Source organism: Ambystoma mexicanum, chromosome 13 (genome assembly GCF_040938575.1).
Source record: "Ambystoma mexicanum isolate Mex_15411 chromosome 13, UKY_AmexF1_1, whole genome shotgun sequence".
NCBI classification, from domain to species: Eukaryota; Metazoa; Chordata; class Amphibia; order Caudata; family Ambystomatidae; genus Ambystoma; species Ambystoma mexicanum.
Window position 1 is genome coordinate 51,471,304 of NC_090938.1, and position 14,004 is coordinate 51,485,307.

Consider the following 14,004-nt stretch of genomic DNA (forward strand, 5'->3'; position numbering starts at 1 on the left):
GGAGGAACAACAACCAAAGGACTAGGAACAATAGATTGGATAGGGGGAACAGGAGTAACAACAGGAGCGACAACAGGAACGGGCAGGGCGCCCAAAATAGGAGCATACGGAGGTGGCGCTGAGGCATTGGGTCTGCGTTCATTTAATAACTTCTCAATAAATTCTTCAGAAACATGTAAATCTTTAGAGGGGTACATTTTTTGGATTCCGAGTGAAAAGGCTCTATCCATATTTTGAACTAATTCTGACCGCTTTTCTTTATCATATGCCTTTTCAGCGTTTGTTTTATGATGACGTGCATGTTTATCCCTACTTTTAAGCTGCTGTAATGCTTCTTTCTTCCAATTCTGTAACACATCAAAGGCTGCTGGTCTAGCCTTTTTCTTTAACAAAATCGATTCTAAGTATTCAATACGGGGGATCTCAAAACTACCGTTGATTGGCCACTGAAATTCGGAGGCATGTCTGGTCTGTCTGTGCCAAATATCATTAAATACTATACTTCCAATGCCATACTTACAGTACATAGTACACGCCGGCGACCCCTCCTGTGGTGCCGGGCGGCTAAATTCCAAGGATTGTCGATCGCTACGGAACAGAGCCCTAAAGCAGCTAGACAATTTCCCAGGCATTTCACAAAAAATTGGTGTTACCTGGTTCAATAATTGTGTCTGCAGATACAATACGCCAAATTCAAATTGTCAGGGTTAAATTAAGAGCCGGGTCACGACTGCACCTGACCAAACCTAAGGAGGACCGTACGGTTTACCAAAGAACTTACCTAACAAATTTTACCTTGTGTTTGGTGGTTTCTGCAAATCTGCCCGCCTCAAAATTGGACCCTCGTCAAGATGCCGTATCAGACCACACGACTATCGTCCAAGGATCGGATCGTGCAGCGCTGCCGAGGTATCGCGTCTCGATCGGTCGGGCCCGCAGAATCACACCGTGCGATCCCGGTTCGATAGTCTGCGTCAACCTTCAATGATCCGGCATCAATCTTGAGGGTCCCTATCCGGGCGCCAACTATGGAAGCAGAGAAATTGATATGAGGCCGGGAAGCCCAAAGGAAACACACCAACACAGGTTACAAAGAACATACAAAGCGCTTTATTCAAAGATACAACAATTACCAAAAGTCAATTGACAAACTAATAGCTATTCGGCCCTCAGATTAACAGAACGAACTATCAACGGTAGTTCGCCGTGTTAGTGTGAGAGACCGTACATTGGGGTACTCAGGTTTTTATACTTTTTATCCGGCTCTGGCCAACCCCCTCGCGGGTTATCCATTCTTAGAACCAGGCCTAGGGTTTGTTGTCAGGTCGATCCCATAATGTATGCATTTTGATCAGTTCCGCTGATACAGATTGTTCATTTACACATAGGTCAGGGATAGGACAAGGTCTTAGTTCGCGACCCCAACAAGTGGCCTGTAGGCATATTACTTATTCATGTGTGCGGAGGTCACAACGGCCAGAATCCCACTCGAAATGTCATTCGGCCTACATTTTGTTGTTCAGGGTGACTTCCACACTACAAGAAAACCTAAAATGGCGGCTAAATCGAAGATGGCGATTTACACAATACATTAAGGTCAAGACCTTGCCGCGGAATCTATTTACACAATGTTTTTAGACAACTTGGCGTAGGCCAACACACATTCAAACAATGCGATAGGAGGCATAATATTATTTCGATTCCGACAGGAGGGTGGGCCGCGACGACAAGATGCGTTTTGAAGGGGATCTGAGCCCGACTCAGGGGGATCCAGAAAAAACACTTAAATTGAATGCTGGTAAAAGCAAACAAACGTTTGCGTGTTGTTTTGTACACCAGGCCCTCTGAGTCAAGAGACTTGCAAGAAGTAAAGAAGGTCCTGAACTGTGAAAATGGAACTGTATCCTTGTGCCACAGAAGCCAGAATGCGTGCTTTGCTCGAGTGAACCACCTTGCCCCGTGCTGAAAACGTGGGGAAGGGAGGCCAACTGCCCGAAAATCCTGATATATCATTTTTGAACACTTCTTTCTTTTTCATGAACATTAACCACATTATTAGTAAACTAGTGGTAAGGATTAGCAATATGTTTTTTTTTAGTATAGGCCCTTTTATTTTGACGAGACTCCACTAGGACTGCATTTATATTATTTGATGGTCATAGCTTGCTCCCATCTGTAGATTTAGGTTTGGATAGGCGTTTATCACACCCTTGCGAAAGATCAATAAACACTTGTGAACTGTGGTCACTTGTGTCTGTCATATTGTTGACACCATGCCTTCCTTATACCACCCATTTCCTGCCCGAAACACCTCTTCATGGGAACCAGTTTTTTCAAAACAGTCTTCTGAGAGTTAATGACTTTGTTGGAGTTGTAAACATGGTACAGGTGTAATACACATGGCTTATCAGGCCTGCCTTCAGCCACTCGATCAGTGTCCTTCATTGAAGTCCTGTTAAAAACAAGCATTGGCAAAGACAAAGGTTTTGGTTTGTGTTTAAGTATTAGGCATTTGCCAGACCAGGACCAAAGGCGGTGGGTGTTGGTGTCCCGCGCTGCCCAGAGGACCACTACTGCTGCCTCACTGTTTGGCCACGCCACCCCCACTACAAACTCAGCTGACTTCCCCAACAGGGTCAAAGCCCAACAGGGACCAAGTGCGGCGGGTGCTGGCATCCCGCGCTGCCCAGAGGACCACTGCTGCTGCCTCACTGTTTGGCCATGACCGCCCCCCCACTACAAACTCAGCTGACTTCCCCGACATGGCCAAAGCCCGACGGGGACCAAGTGCGGCGGGTGTTGGCATCCCACGCTGCCCACAGGACCACTGCTGCTGCCTCACTGTTTGGCCATGACCGCCCCCCCACTGCAAACTCAGCTGACTTCCCCAACAGGGCCGAAGCCCGACGGGGACCAAGGGCGGCGGGTGTTGGCATCCCGCGCTGCCCAGAGGACCACTGCTGCTGCCTCACTGTTTGACCACACCACCCCCACTACAAACTCAGCTGACTTCCCCGACTAGGCCGAAGCCCGACAGGCACCAAGGGAGGCAGGTATTGGCATCCCGCAGGGCGTTAGCAGCCTGTGGGGGTGAGCGCCACGAACCCGCTCTGCCAGAAGCCTGGAGCCACAAAGTCCCAACGCAGGGGTGGGCCTGCTGCATGTTCCCCAAGAAGGTAACTGCCTTGTGACCCTAACATAGGGGGCTTGAAAGACTGGAGAATTGCTGTCATGCCATTGTCTTGCTCTACCGCTGGAACTTTGACTAGTGCACCGCAAGTACCCAGACCTACCTGTGCCCCCACAAGGAAGATCATTTGTGTGACCGTGGGAGGGCAACGATTGCTTGTCCAACTGGGGGGCGGGCTACTAGACTGCTGTCACTCTGTTGTTATCCTGCTATCCTGATATGCCTACCATGCTGCAGCCCCCAGGCCAAGGAAACGGGGAGACCCATGTACCTGCTCTACTACTGTTTTATGGGCCCGAGCTTGGCCCGGGTCCAGAAGTAGGCTCAAAACGCAAACTACAGACACTAAAGAGGTATAAACAAATAGCAACTCCAGTTGCTTTGGCCCCCACTTGCACTGCAGGTACCTCAAACACCTCTAATGTCGCTGACGCCTCAAACACCTTTGGCAATGCCCATATGCTGATCAGCAAAATCCGACAGTTGCTGGGAGGCCCTGGGGAGGGGGTCTCAATTTATCTGGCCTGACACGGCTCTTCCAGCTCCCAAACCACAATTGGGCACCCTAGCCGCTCAGTCAGGTGCGGACTGTTTGGGGACTATGGAGGTGGTGAGGCCTGCTGACATTCACTCTAATACTCAGCTCTCACAGCACCAACAGAACCCTCGGACAATGCCCCCCGTATTCCCAGACCCCCGTCCCCTGGTTTAGACCTACCTACCGGTCACTTACCCAACTACTGGATCTGGGCAGACTGAGGATTTTGAAATTCTTGCATCGATATCAAAATGGGGAGAGGGCCATGCACTATCAAACCAAAAGGAGGGGGGCCCACCACAACTCAAAGGCGGAGTTGGATGAGTTAACAATTCCACGCTATGCTCAAATGTTTATAGAGAAGGAGGGAGCCCTGTTATCTGACCCACAGACCAATAATGCCTCCTCAACGACTGGACTGGTCAGGCCAACTGCAACTCCAGTGGCTATCCCTAGGGCAGAGCAGATAAAGGAGGGGGACTCGGGTACAAAGGTGTGCTGCTGTAACTGCTGCTTGGTTTTGGCCAAACTTTCTCGGATAAGGAAATTGCTTCTGTCCTTCACCAAAGTCTTTGGTAAAGGGGTAGCAGCGGGGGAAGTATCGGCTGCACAGGGAAAAGATGAATGTGGTAAGCCCCCTTTCACCCAGACCCTTTCGCGGATCCTCTGCCCATCGCACTTAACATCACACAGGTAAACAACCAGGAGAAAGCCCATGGGCGCGGGGGAGCCGTCCCGCAACCAACTGCTATCGGACTCTGCCCCAAAGGGGCCCCTGCACTGTGAAGTCCCCACTAGGAATGTACCTCAGGACCTACGATACACACTGACCAAATATAATAGGTTTTTGGCAATGCAATTTTTCTGCGTTCCCCAAACCCCTCCTAAATCGTCCAGAACCAAGGGAAGCACTTCCTAACAAAATCTTGCATTGGTTACGAACCACAGCGAGGTGCCCGTTTGTGAATGGGAACCATATCGTTGAGCGCACGAGAAGTACAAAGTTGGGGGATACCTCAGACTCCAGGAGTGGTACGGGATATTCTGAAAGCCTATGGATCAGGCATTTTCCCGCAAACAGCGCAATCGAACTGTGCCAAAAATGGGGGTGTTCCTGGACAAGGGGCTCCGTCTCCACAGGTGTAAATGCAACCCCCTTGACAGGTGCCACTGTTACTCCCCGGGGGGGGGGGGGACAAGGTCCAGCAGGATGTTCCAAATCCATTAGTGAACCTTGTGTCATGCACTGGACTTTGCCCATTTTGCTAGCAGATATAGCTGGAGATGCGATTACTGAGTTTACCCCGTCACCGCGCCATTCATACGGACAACCGTAAAATGCTGGGATTGTGTTGAATTCTACGTTTGTTGATGTACATACTTTCATGGCTTTGAGTGGAATAAAGTTATGTCGATTGATTGCGAGGCCCAGGTACTTGCATCATTTTGCAGCTGCTACCATCAATAACCAGTTAATACCACTACGGCAGTGCCTAGCAAGTGTCTTTCCCGTGCCCACACAAAAGCCCAAACTGTTGGCATTGCCAATGCTTGTTTTCTATGCAACGTGGCCCGTCTCTCCCTGTGCCGCCACAAGCCACTGCGTGTCTGTACAACATGTGCAAAACCTTTACAGGAGGCAGTATAAACAAGACCAGGCAAAAATTAAATATTGTAAAAAAGAAAAAAAAAAGATGACAGAAATATGTGCAGGACGCCAGAGTGAGGTTCTAGGGAGCGCAGCTGTTACTGCTTAAAGGTGAACAGCGCATCGATCAAACCGCGGGCGAGAGGGGGTGGGGGGCGGTGGGGGCGAGTCCCCTGGAGCAGTGCGGAACATTTCAAGTTGAGGCTTCAAACCTGGCCTGCCACTTGATTGCACATTATGTCAGGAGGGAGCCAGGACGTGCAATACTTTAAGCCTCAGCAGCCAGACGCCTGCGCGTATCCAGCAAGCGATGGGCCGCAAGAAATGACTAGTGTTTCTGTTCCTGAAATGGACACGTTCATCAGAGCGGCTGGATAGTCTGCTGCGCCGCGCATGCGCCACCATAAGAGCACGCGCTGGCAAAGGCGACCTCTCGATTGGCCCATGTCTTCGTGCTATGTATAAAGCGCAACTTCCGCCGGATGGCTTCTCGGCACTTGCCACCTGGGGACACCACCGATAAAACAATCTATCACAGTAGTTTAAAAAATATATAAATGAGATATTATGTGGTTTCAGTAGTTAAATTAGCGGAAGACTGTTTTGCTGGTTGTGTATGAATGTAACACTTTTATAACTAAGTATGTATAACCCAACAGACCGCCTGTAATTTAAGCTTGCTCACTGCACGTATCTGTTGACTGTTATGCTCCCTGTAACCAGACTTGCTCACTGTAACAGCGCCACGATGCCCCAGGGCTGCTGTGCGCGCTATATAAAGGCTAATAAATAATACATAAATAAGGCGCAAACCTCTACCAGAGAGCTACAAAGTATATTAAATAGAACAAATCTATAGAAAATAAATAATTAGACATTTTTTCGAAAAACAATATACAATAAAATTACAGATCACAGAGGATAGAAAAGCAGTCTATGCAGACATGATTGGAGACGGATAAAACAATCAAACATTGCCAAATATCTACAGTCTAGGAGCAAAGAGGGGACCCTAAATATTGTCTGCATAGTATTGTATTTAATTAATGTTCGAAACATTAATAATGAGGTACTTAACCGCAAAGAAGTGGGAAAGAAATTACACAGCACTGGGGCATAACCAGAAAAAACGTTAAATACGCATTTTCCTATGTTTGTGCATTGGATTCTCAACTTACAAACGTCTTTACGTAAGAGTTGTCTGCTAAACACCCAAATGGTTTAGTAAGTGGTGGTTGGCTGGGCTTCTTCTCACTGATAGATGTTATCCATCAGCAGCGATTATTGGATACCAAGGCTTGAGCCTCATTACTCCATCTTCTCGGGTTGAGTTTGCAGTCGTGGGTTGGGTTTCTTCTTGGTCTGTGTGGACTTGTCACAGTAGGGCTAGTTTAACAGGGTCTTCGCATGATGGACAACGGCTAGCGGCCAAAAGGGTTTGCAGTGGTGGCAGTGAGTTTTCTGATCAGAGGGTTTGGGTTCTGATCCAGTCCTCGGTAGAAGTTCTTGCTCAGTTTCGCTAGATGTTCGTCCAACATCTCGATGTCCAGTTCTCTGTGAAGGTCAGCTATCCTTGTGAGGATTGGAGCTCCAGGTGCTAGCCGCAGGGCCTTGTTCTGGAATATCTGAAGACTCTTCCGGTGTCGCTCATGGCAGGTCATCTATGCTGGGGAGGCATACGTCAAGGTGGGTCTGATGATCGCCTTGTAGACGTTGATCTTTGTCCGCAGGGGCATGGACTTGATCTTCAGGAGTGGGTACAGCGCCTCCATCTTTCCTGATGCTTTCTGCTGAGTGTTCTCGATGTGGCTTTCCCAGTTGAGTTTGCTGTTCTGGGCGCAGCAAGGTACCGGCTGCTGCTCTACCACTTGATGGTCTCCCCGTTGAGGCTGATGTGCGGGTGCTCCTTGATCTTCTTTCTGGTTAACAGTGTGGCAGTTGTCTTGCTGGTGTTGAGTTCTATCCAGAAATCGCTGTACCACATTGATATGGCATCCAATGAAGCTTGCAGGTTCTTCGACACTTCCTTTTCACTGAACAACTGGGAGATGACTGCAACATCACCCGCATTCAATGCGAGGTCGGTCTTGTGGAGATCTGTCAGGATGTCGTTGGTGTAAGTGGGTATTTTCCTGCCTTAGTGCTTTATACATGTCAGCCGCTTTCAAAATAGGTGCTTCCAATGGCAGCCAATGCATGGCGGCCAATTTTGTTGATACAGGATCAACTTTCCTTTTTCCAACAATTCATTTTGTCGCTACGTAGGAAACTATCTCTGAGGATTAAAGCAACCTTAGGAATGTCCATCAACAGGGAATCCCTTCTCCCCCCATCAATGCATCAATGCATACTGACATTTAAGACTTAAGTACTGCTCTAATATGTTCTGCAGAAAGGAAAGACTCTTTCAAAACTAAAATGATCTGAAGAAGGCAGTTTTGACCTTCTTTTCACTACACGTCTCACAAGTGAGGGATGGCCCCAAAGACTTTACCCCTTCCGACATGGTAGAGGGGACAGTCAGATAAGTTTTGGGGGGGGGTGTAAGTGAGGGGAGAGATAGGAGAGGCAAGTGAGAGAGGAGACTGACACCAGAAGACAAGCATGATAGACGGGACAACAATGAAGTAAGAGCTTTGAAATCACTCTGGGAGGTGCTCCACTACGAGTGAAGGGGTACAACGATGGGGGACTACAGGAAATGGGGCTTTGGTGTGATTAGTGATATGGTTGTTGGTGAACGTTGATGAATGTGTAAGGAAGGCATGGTATCAAACAGTAAGACAGCCACAAGTGATCACAGTTCAAGGGTGTTGATTGAACTTCAATTGGGTTTTCAAAAAACGCCTATCTAAACATGGGAGCAAGCTAGGACCATCTAATAATAACACTGTTCTAGTGGTGCCTTGTCAAAATAAAGGGGCCCATACTAATAAACCTATTGCCAATCCTTACCTCTAAATACAAATAGTTTGGGAAACAATGTTATGCAAAAGAAAAGTATTCAAGAAATTATAGGTTAGGATGTTCAAGCCGTTGGTTTCCCTTGCCTACTTTTTCAGCATGGGACAAGGCGGCACACTCAAACTTAGCACAGTCTCTGGCTTTTCTAGCCCAAGGGTGAAGTTCAAAACATCATCATCATGGCCTTCTGTGCCAAAGTCTCTTTGCCATTCAAAGTCTCTTCTTCAGAGGCCCTGATGTAACACAACAAACATCAAAGTTCCTTTCTGTTCAGGATTTCACATTTACAAATTCTCGGGTGACTTTCTGTTCATCCCGGGTCCCCCTCCGCCGGGCTGGGACTCACTTTAGCACAAAAACCTTCTCGGTGATTTTCACTTCACCTCGGGTCCCCCTCTGCTGGGCTCAGACCCGCTTTAATGCAAAACTTTCAATTGATCTCCTTCTGCCAGGCTCAGACCAACTTTATCAAATTTGCCAAAAACCTCTGTTACTGTAGCAACATCGAAGACTGTCGATTGTACACAGGATTTTGCTTGACCAGTGGCAGGACCACTTCGAGCCACAATTCTCTATAACTCTTTCACTTTGCAGCTGGATACCTTACAGAGACTTTCGATTGAGCTCACACGTGGTGCAGGACCACTCTGGCAAAGGTATTGTATCTTTGTTTCAAAGTCAATCACGCATCAGCAGTTCAACTTTACTTGCGTCTTTTATTTTGTATTTGTATTTGTATTTATTTAGTTTATATCGCGCTTTACACCAAAGCGCTGCACATTTTAACAACAGGATACATATGACAATTAACATTATAACAGTAACAGTAGAAGCAATTTACAAATGAGAATCAGACCAACAAAACAGTAAGTAGAGCAATTAAACTGAGGGGGAGAAGGAGAGTAGTGCATTAGAACTGAGAGGGAGAGGAAGGGGAGGGGAAGAGGAGGAGGAGGGAAACGGATGGGGTGAAGGGTGAGAATGGGGGGAGGGAGGAGGGGAGGGAGATGATCAAGGAGATAAGGCAAAGGGGGAGGGAGCAAGAAGGGGGGAGGGGTTTCATGGTGGTGAATGGAGAAGGAGAGATTTGAGGGAAGTGCGGAATGAGGAAAAGGTAGAAATAGAGCGGAGTGAGAGAGGTAAGGAGTTCCAGTGTAGGGGGGCTAGGAGATGGAAGGAGCGGAAACGGGATGTGGCACAAGGGGGAGGAGGAACAGTGAGAAGGAAGTGGTCAGCTGAGTTTTAATCATACTTATTTCAAACAAGGTTCATTCCAGCGCTCGCCATACAATGTTGCTGCTTGCAACCTTGGCTTCAACACAGACCGCTCTTGTATCGGTCTCCCCAACTCACCGGCTAAGCTGTTTTCGCTGACACTGCTTTGTTCTTGGGGACAAGGACAGTACCACAGTGGCTGATCATTCCCCCACCTTGATTCTTGAAGCGGGAAGCGCCGGATAGCACACTATTCTGGATTCTTCAGCCTGTTTTCCCAGGGTCTTACACTTTCCAATCTCGAGGACTCATGAAAGCAATGGTTTCATGTCGAAAAAAGGTCAAGGGAACTTCCCTCCCTGCAATCCCCTTCTGTTTCGCAGTCTTTCTCTTCTTGTTAAACTGCCATCTTGGAACTGCTGTTTCCTCATGTGCTTTGCCTTGCTCAGAGTGAACTCTCGTACTTCCCCTTTTATCCGTGTGGGGAAGCTTAATGGAAGTCAGGTGTGATTGATGGCCAGTGATGGCCTGACCTTGCCTAACCATTGTATCATTGTATTGGGACACGTCATGTATACGGCTCGGGTGTTAGTTTTCTCTCATTGCGGGTTGTCTGTGAGAAAGTGTTCGTGTTGTAAAGGCGGGGGGTTGTAATTCCTAAATATTCTACTTGGTAGGATGGCGTAAAGGTGTTATAAGTAAGGGGATAGCATGTCTCACCATCCGGTGTCCCACTTCCACTCCCCAAAGACCCCTCACTCAGGTGATCTTCCTGCACTGGTCCACCCCAGGAACTGGATCCAAAAGCGATGGCCATGTCCTGGACACCTGCATGACAGATCTCCGGGCACTAGTGGGTGAGATACCTTCTGGTTTCTCACAAATGGCACAGAAAGAAGTGGGCAGAAGAGGGAACAGCCACATGATTGCACACAGCAGAATGTTGGCCACAACAAGGCTTTCAGAGGATGCAGTCAAACTATCTACTACCAGCACCGTCATGCAGCTATCACTGCCTTTCCCTTGCACAAAAGGGCATCCACTGGTCAGAAAAAGACAAAACTCTAATGAAATCACAACATGAAAGCTTTTATAAGAATGTTCACAGCTGCATAAAGTGCATGCTTATGTAAGAGTTGGAAAGAGAGTGCAACACTCACCATTTAGAGTGGCACATGCTTCCATGTTCATTGTGCCTTCTGCTCATCACAGAGGTTCTTGTATGGGTGTTGAAGAAGGAGACTGACACAAATGTGGCATCATTTTGGTTGTGGACCTATTTTAGAAAGTGGAAAAGAGGTCCTTGCTATGCCTAAGAGTAGTTCCCTGCCTCAAAACTATTACTAAAAGGGTCTGTCAGGAAGTCTGTCAAAGAAAAAAAACACCACCCTGTGTCAAAACCTACTTTGATCCCCACTCTATAAAATAAAAGAGTAAACTAACCCAAAGTTCCTTCTTTAAGGAGAATTGCTCCTTTCGACCATTTTCTGGATTGTTGCTTAACCAAAATGTTCCTTCAAACATAAACACCAGGGGTCATGACTACCTTCCCCTGATTTGCAGGTTTCAAAACAGTTTTTACACAATGTTCTCTCCAGGAGAATGGCTTCCTTGTCCTGGTGTGATTCTATACAAATTCCAATAGAACCATGGGTAATGACTACCTTCCCCTGATTTGCAGGTTTCAAAACAGTCTTTACACAATGTTCTCTCCAGGAGAATGGCTCCATTCTCCTGGTGTGATTCTATACAAATTCCACTAGAACCACAGGGAATGACTCCCTTGCCCTGTTATGTATTGATACAATGCACAACAAGGTCAGGGGGAATGACTCCCTTCCCCTGGTGTCACCAACTTGACATCTATTTCAAGACCAAGAGAATGCCTCCCTTCTCTTCGTCTGCGCTTGACTCACAAAGCCAGGGGGAATGACTCCCTTCTCCTGGTATCACTTGGTAGTCAGAGCTTTCAGACAAATACACACTTTGCCTTTGTAAGTTGCGACTCTTGTGACTAGTGGACTTATCTTCACCACTACGCTGAAGATTTCCACCCTACTTTAATGTCTCTTTGTTGGGGACCCTTTTTATATCACCAGTGGTTTCCTCTTCTCCACTGTTTGCGATGGACAGGTCCCAGACCCTTCTGTGGTGGCCAGGGGACTTTTCTCTGCCAATGTCTTGTGGGTGACTCCGTCTGATAGTTGCTTGGCTTTGCTTCGGGTCCCAGACCCTTACCTTCCTTGAGTTCCAAACCCTTTCTTTCTTCCCCACTACACTAGGCCCACTTGGTTCACTCTCCTGCCAAGTACTGCCACAAGGAAGTTTACTTGTATCATCAAGTTCAGTTAACTTGCAGTCAGTATTTCTAATTAACTTTTATTTACTCTCGAGCTTTATGCTCCTACCAGTTCCCGCGTTTGCTGGCTTTGGGGTGCTCTGCCGGTTCTTTCTGGGGTCTTGCTTCATTTGGGAGTGTTGCGTAAGCCTTTCTAGTCTCTGCAGCTCCTGCACCAGTTCCCCCTTGTCCGGCCGGTGGTGTAGGGACTGTTGCAGGACCACACGGTCCACCATGTCAAGGTTGCGCCACCACTTCTCAGCCTCCAGCCCTGTTCCCGACCAGCTCTACACTACCGAGCAAAGGATTCTCGCTGCCTGCTTCTCGTCTCAACTAGATTACTGCTTTCGGCTTCCCCAGAGCGTTCTCCACTCCACCTTTGATTCTCCAGGGCTGGACTGTCTCCCGTGCTGCTTTCCTTTTCGGCTGGCCCACATCCAGGAAGGTTCTCTCCGTCACTGAATCCTTCATCTGTTTTTACATTGTTTTGGTGACCACTCACCCTGCGCTGCTCTAAAACGTTTTCTCTTGATCCACAAGTCCCTCTTCAGAGCTCCTTGGGGCCTCTGTTAGGAGTGAGTCTGCCAGGAGCCCCTACAGACACCGTGTTCATTTCTGCGCACTGTATTTAGTTCTTATAATGTTTATTTTCTTGTAATGTCTTGAGCCATGCCCATCATTTCACATAGTTATGGTTCCATGCTCAGCACTCTTAGAACCTGGAACCTCTGGGGGAGGCTTGGAGTGTGCATAGGTTCCAGGTTACTCAGTTGCTCGATAGTGTGCTGAGCTCGGAGGTCGCTGCTCAGGACCTTACTAAATAAACCAAGTTTTACCTCTTCAATGATGATTCCTGGTGTCCTTACCTCTTAACAACTGGCAACAAGCTGGCTGGGGAGCAGCAACCTCCAGCTACTGTGGGCTGCCTGCTGGATCATGGATGGCCCTTTGCAGCTGTGGTTCCTCACACCACAGTGAATAGAGCCAAAGAAATGGACTCCGAGAGCAGCTTGAGACACTGATGACTGTTCAGGCTGCCTCCTCCTCCTCAGAGAAGAGTGATGAGGGGCACAAAACATGAACAGTGGAAGGCGTGGTCAATAAAATGACCAAAGTGCCAGAGAAGCAATGGTCAGGGAGTGGAAAGTAAGGATAGAGGAAGGCCAAGGAAGTGGTCAAAGATGCAGAGGTGGTACCAAGAGGTGCCAGAAATAGTGGGCACACATGGGGTCCTCCCAAAGGAGAATCTAAATATACGGCAGACGATGAATGCATCGGAAAAGAAGTTGTCAACTCTGTGCAGGCGGTTTCTGGGAAAGTAAAAAGGAAGAAACCTCACACATTGGTGGCTGTTAATGGCGTGTAAATATCAATGTTGATAGATAATGGGGCAGAGTACACTCTCGTTAGTGAACAAGTATGGAAGAAGGACTTCAAGTGTTGCACTCTGGAAGAAACAAAGGTTAGGGCAAATGCATATGTTGACATCCCCATCGACATAATAGGACAGTTTGAAGCCAAGTTCCAATTCAAGGGGAGGAGAGCAGGCAGTGTGGTCTATGTGGCAAAGAAAGGCAAAGAGTTATTCTCTTGGGACTATCAAGCAGAGTTAGCCATAAGTTTGCATCCCCATTATCCAGAACAGGTGCTGTCGGTACAAGGGAGCGAGAAAGACATCAAAGGGGCAGCGGGAGTAGCAACCAGATGTGTTTCAAAGGAAACAGGGCTGCCTTAAAGGTTTTGTTCACTGCATAAACTCAGGCGAGGGATAGCTCCTGTTTCCGCTAAGCTGTGATTGGTGCCCCTGGCATTACGCAAAGAAGTGGAGGTGAAAATCAAATGAATGGGGAAGGGAGGGATGATTGAGAAAATAGATGCCTCTGAATGGGTCAGCCCAATTGTTGTTGTGAAAAAGCCAAATGGATCTGTAAGATTAGGTATTGATCTTAGAAATCTGAACAGGAGTGTAGTGGCAGGCAAATGTCCTTTACCCAGAATAGAGGATTTATTATCTGCTGTGGCTGGTGTGCACATGTTTTCTATTATAGACTTAAGGGCAGCCTATCACCAAATTGAACTCCACGAGTACTCAATGAATTTGACAGCGTTTA